The sequence below is a fragment of the Orycteropus afer genome, unplaced genomic scaffold (assembly GCF_000298275.1).
Source record: "Orycteropus afer afer isolate SDZICR_OR568_19922 unplaced genomic scaffold, OryAfe1.0 scaffold00070, whole genome shotgun sequence".
Taxonomy (NCBI): domain Eukaryota; kingdom Metazoa; phylum Chordata; class Mammalia; order Tubulidentata; family Orycteropodidae; genus Orycteropus; species Orycteropus afer.
This window is the reverse complement of record NW_006921657.1, coordinates 8,185,219-8,191,474: the sequence shown is the minus strand read 5'-3', so window position 1 is coordinate 8,191,474 and position 6,256 is coordinate 8,185,219.

Genomic DNA, 6,256 nt, shown 5'->3' with positions numbered 1-6,256 from the left:
CTTCTGCTTTCTAAGGATTAATTCCTCAGACTAATCACAATTTACAAAGGTCCACCCCATGAATCTCCTTCAGTCTTTATAGCCATCGGGTGAGAGAGTAACACGATTATTGACCCCTTTTTCAGATGGAAACACTGAGGGTCAAGGTGGTTACATGAGTTGCTCAAAGTCACAAAGCTAACAAGTGTGGCTGCCTTTGCCGTTAGTTTAGGCCTGGCCATGGGAAAAGGCTTTGCTCTCTTGAAAATTAAACTAACATGAGTGGGGAAGACAGAGGTTTGCTATATGGCCAAGGACGGGCTCCAGGGACCTTCTCCTCCCCCATTCCCCTTAAAATATGGGATGCTTCTTCCAAGCCCTTTGCCCCACCTGGAACACTCATGCAGAATAACTATGCCCACCCCACATTTCAAGGCTGGCAGAGATTTTACCACCTCTGGTAAGACTTTCCTGACTTCCTCTCCCCTGGAGGCTTTCCTTCTATACCTTGACTTCTGTGCTGCTCCCAGGGTGCTCAGCTCCGAGGCCTATGGGTTTCTTCCCTGCCTGCTCAGCAGCTTCTCTCCCTGGCTGGAAGGTTGGATGGCAAACCTCTGGAGGATGGGATCTATACTAGACAGGCCTTAATTCCCATCTCCATCCACAGACCCCATCCTCTTACTACTCTCCCTTGTCTCAGTCCAGGATGAGCTATCTACAGGCTCCAATAAACACAGGTATAACCCTGAGTAGATTTTAGCAGAGCGCTCGGTCTGTGATGGACTGAAAAGAAAGGCTTGGTGAGCCACTTCTGAAAACTGTTGTTGTTGTAGGTGTTGTTGTTATGTCGCGTCGAGTCAGACCTGCCTTATGGCGATCCCTCCTTGGGTTTCCGAGGCAGTATCTCTACAGAAGTAGATTGCCCCATCTTCCTTCCAAGGAGTGACTGTTGTTGTTGTTGTTATGTGCCGTCGAGTCGGCCCTGACTCATAGCGACCCCTCCTTGGGTTTCTGAGGCAGTATCACTACGGAAGTAAGATTGCCCAACCTTCCTTCCGAGGAGTGACTGGTGGGTTTGAACCGCCAGCCTTCTGGTTAGCAGTCAAGTGCCTTAGACACCACACTACCAGAGCTCCACTAGCGGTGAAAACTCTATGGCTCACAATGGTCTGATCCACAGCCAGTGGTGGGCATGGTGCAGGATGGGCAGGGTTTCATTCCATTATGTGTGGGGTGACCATGAGTTGGAGCTGACTTGACAGCAACAGCAACCAATAACCCTGCAGCAGTATGCATCAAAAGCCTTAAAAAGTACACACCCTCTGACTCAGCAGTTCCACTTCTGGGACATTTTCCTAAAGAAATAATGACAAGATGTATGCATAAAATGCTCATCTCAGTGTTATTTGTAAAGGACAATCATGGGATACAACTTAAATATCCAACAACAAGGGATTTTTGGTTAAATAAATTATGAAACTGTACCTCAAACAGTGGGCTTAGTAACTCAAAACACAGAAAATAAGTAGCAATTAAAATGAAGAAGTGGATTACATTTTATTGACGCTGAAAGGTGTTCAAAGTTTTTTCTGAAGGAAGGTTACAAGACAGAACACATAGAGTGATCTCTCCCCTTCTCTCTCTCTCTCTCTCTCTCTCTCTTTCTTTGTAAAAGTCTGGAAGACCATCCACAAGTTAACACAGGTAATCTCTGCGTAAACCAAAAACAAACAAACTCACTGCTATTGAGTCAATCTTGACTCATAGCGACCCCTCCTTGGGTTTCCGAGGCAGTATCGCTACGGAAGTAGATTGCCTGGCCTTCCAAGGAGTGGCAGGTGGATTTGAACCTCCAGCCTTCTGGTTAGCAGTCAAATGCCTTAGGAAGAGTAAAAAGTGAATTGAAACATTTTGCTGATTTAGACGTTTCTGAGGGAGCCCTGATGAAGCAATAGTTAAGCACTAGGCTGCTAAGTGAAACTTGGTGGTTCGAATCCAGCCAGTGGCAATGTGGCAATCTGCTCCCATAAAGATGTTTTTATTGTTTTTGTTGTTTTTTGATAGGTTCCAATGAGTCAGTTCCAACTCGTAGCAAGCCTACATACAGCAGAACAAAACATGAAACGTGGCTCAGTCTTGTGCCGTCCTCATGATCATTGCTGTGTTTGGACTCACTGCTGCAGCCACTCAATCCATCTCTTTGAGGGTCTTCCTCTTTTTTGCTGACCCTCTGCTTTTCCAAGCAGGATATCCTTCTCCATAAAGATTACAGCCTAGAATACCTCATGGGACAGAGCTACTCTGTCACATGAGGCTTCTATTAGTCTAAAATTGATTTGATGACACCTAACAACAACAACAATGTAAAAACCAAACAAAAAACAAAAAACCTCAAACTCACTGCCATCGAGTTGATTCTGACTCATAGGGACTTCTTTGGGTTTCTGAGGCGGTAAATCTTTATGGAAATAGATTGCCCAGTCTTCCTTCCACAGAGTGGCTGGTGGGTTTGAACTACCAATCTTCTGGTTAGCAGTCAAATGCCTTAGGCATTATGCCACCTGAGCTTCTTAACAACAAATTTTTTTGCAGTAAGTTACTTGGGAAATTGACAAAGCAAGGAAAAGACACCATTTTAAGTGCCACAAGCTGAACTCCAGGGGCATCTCTGTAGGCCCCACTATGGGGCGGGGCCAGGTGAGCCTGGGGAAGGGTGGGTACTAGAGGCAGCCTCACCAGCTCCAGTCCACTTCCAGCCACATCTGAGCTCTGGATGAATGACATTAGGCTTGGTTCTTGGCCTGGGTCGGGCACTCAATCTCCAGGAGGGAGCTTGTCAGGCCAGGTGATTGTCCCCCTTAGCCTGCACCTGCTCCATTAATCTTCCCAGTCCCAACAGGCCGACAGAGCCCGCTCTGTCTGTTGACCTAAGAGGAGGGTGCCAAGGGCCATGGGAGGGGCTCCTGCTCTGTACCTGCCGTTGCTCAGCAGCTGGGACTGGAGTCCTCGTAGGGGGCCAGGTTTGTCAATGCTGATGGATGGGGAGCCCAGGAAGTCTGCTCTCTCCTGCCAGCATCTCCCCCCTCCCCAGTCCAGACTGCTCCTTGGAGCATTAGTCCTCTAAGCAGAGGATAATAAAGGAGGCAACTCCTTTCTGCAGATTCACAAACCACACACAGACCCCTCCCTGCAACACACATCTAGGACACTGCAAGCCTCCTCATTTAAATCTCCTCTAAGTCCAAGAAGGGGTCCCTGGTGGTGCAAATGGTTAAGTGCTGGGCTATTAACTGAAAGGTGAGCAGTTTGAATTCACCCAGAGAAGACTCGAGAGAAAAGCTACACACATAAAGTCTCCATGAGTTGGAATCGACTCTGTGGCAACAGGTTTTCATGTTTTGGTTTAAACTCAAGAATATTGTCCAACATAGTGCTGGAAGATGAGCTCCTCAGTTTGGAAGGACCTACACAATAACCACAACAATGGGTTCAAACATACCAGTGATCATGAAGATGGCTTGGGACCTGGCACCATTTTCATTCTGTTCTACACAAGGTCACCATGAGTTGGAGATGACTCGGTGGCAACTAACAACAAGCCCAAGAGTGTAAGCAATTCAGATACTAATGTTTCAACAGATGAGAAAATAAAAGCAATTAATGTAGCAATTAAAAGACAGAGGGGACTTGAAGGCTAAGGGCCATAGTCTGAGGGAACATCTAGGTCAATTGGTATAACATAGTTAGTAAAGATGATGTTCTACAACCTAGTGTGGCAAGTACCATCTGGGGTCTTAAAAGCTTGTGAATGGCCATCTAAGATACAACTATTGGTGTCTTCCTATCTAGAGCAAAGGAAATCAAAGACTTAAGGAAGCAGTTAGTCCCCAGGACTAATGGCCCACATGAACCATAGCCTATTCAACTCAGTGGCGCCCAGTTACCACTACCAAGCAGTCTGACCAGGGACACAATAGAAGGTCCTGGTTAGAATGGGAGAGAAATGTAGAACAAAACTCAAATTCATAAAAAGATGAGACTTACTGGAATGCTAGAGACTGAAGGAACCCCTGAGATTATTGGTCTAAGACACTTTAACCTGCACCTGAAGCCACTCCCAGAGGTTCAGCCAAGTAATAGACTAGCCTATAAAATAAACAGGAGCTCTGGTAGTGTAGTGCCTAAGGCACCTGACTGCTAAGCAGAAGGCTGGGGGTTCAAACCCACCAGCCACTTCTCCAAAGGAAGGTTGGGCAATCTACTTCCGTAGTAATACCGCCTCAGAAACCCAAGGAGGGGTAGCTATGAGTCAGGTCTGACTCAACAGCACATAACAACAATAACATAAACAATAACACCCGTGAGGAATATGCTCCTTAGAAAAATCAACTATGCAAGACCAAATGGGCAACATTTACCCAACAGCTAAGATGAGAAGGCAAAGAGGGGCAGGGAAACTAAACGATGGAAATGTGGAAGCCAGGGCCGAAATGGATGGGAAGATTGCTGACACATTGCAGGGACAGCAAGCAATGCTGTGGAACAATTTGTGTATGAATTGCTGTGTAAACTTTCACCCAGAGCACAAGAAAATGTTAAAATAAACAAAAAGATTTTGAAAAAGATAAGGTGGATCTGTCTTTCACTGACACTGGAAATGGTTCATAAGATATTAAGTAAGCATGGCATGACAAAAAGTATATTTTGATTCTTTTTCTTTATATGTATGCAAATATCTGAAAGACTATGCACCAAACGTTAACAGTGACTGGGCTGGGATTCCAATCAGCTCTTCAGGTTTAAATTCCATGTTAATTTTACTAGTCATTTACCATAACTATCTGTCATTGCCTCTTTGTCCTGAGGCTTTTCCCTCCTTCAAAGTGCCACCTCTTCCGGCAGGCTCCTGGAATTCCTCCTCTGACCTGGTTTGGGTGACCTCAATCATTCTAGAAACCCTCTCCTCTCACAAACCCTTGGGCTGGTCACTCTGCCCATTGCAGCAAATTTGGATCCACCCTGATAGTCGTACTCCTGAGAGTCACCAAGCTGTTACCATGGGCTCTTTGCCCTAACCCCACAAAATGAGGCCTTCTTCTTCCCTAGTCTCTGATAGCACCAAATCCAAGACCCAAAGCTCACATAGGAAAGGCCCATGGGTCCTCACTTAGATTCCATTTATTCTTCCTTTGCACACAATTCCCCTGAGCTTGGCTAACTGGCTCCCCAGGTTATAGGCAGCAAACCAGAAAGGGGGTGGCCCGCTGCCAGAAGTAGGTAAGCTATAGCAGCTGAGGGAGAGGACAAGATTGAGGAGAGCTTCGTTCCCGCAGCGGTCTTGGCTGTCAAGAGGTCTTGGCTATCAAGAAGGGCGAGTCCCTCTCCGGAGCTCCAGGGGTGCACCAAACCCACTGCCATCAAGTTGATTCTGACTCAGCAACCCTGTAGGACAGAGCAGAACTGCCACATATGGTTTCCAAGGTTGTAAATCTTATGGAAGCAGACTGCCTCATCTTTCTCCCACAGAAAGGCTGGTGAATTCAACCACCGACCTATTGGTTCAGTCGAATGCTTTAACCATTATGCCACCAGAGCTCCAGGGGCACACAGGACTGGCAATAACTGACATTTATGGTGATTCTCTAGCCAGCAAACTAGGCATGACATGGACAGCTAAAATGTGCTGAGTTTTTTCTACTTGCTATACACTTGACATATGACATGGTTTTTTTTTTTTTAATACATTTTATTGAAATATAATTTACATACAGTGAAATACACAAAATTAAAGTGACATGGGTCAATGTATTTTATTTTATTTTTTGCTGTGTTACCTCCCCTTCCCTCCCACCCCTGGCAACCAACAAAGAAAGTTTCCCTCCATATATAAACCTTTCCTTGACCCTCCACAATAACAAACTGATACTATATTTGTCCTTCTGTGATTGACTTATTTCACTCAGCATAATGTCCTCCAAGCTCATCCATATTATGCGGTGTTTTGCAGATTCTACATTATTCTTTAGTGCTGCCTAGCATTCCATTATGTATATGTACCATAGTTTGGTCATCCACTCTTCTGCTATAAATCTTAGAAGTCCCTTGCCAGATATGTAATTATCAGCAAATATGAATTTGTTGTTGTCATTTTTGTTATGTCCTTTTTCTTGGTGTTGATTTCTTTGTTTCATATAATTTTCTATGCTGAGGTTGTTTTGTTTATGTAGTGTGTTATCACTTCCTTCATTGCTATTGTTTTAGTATTTGCTAAATATTT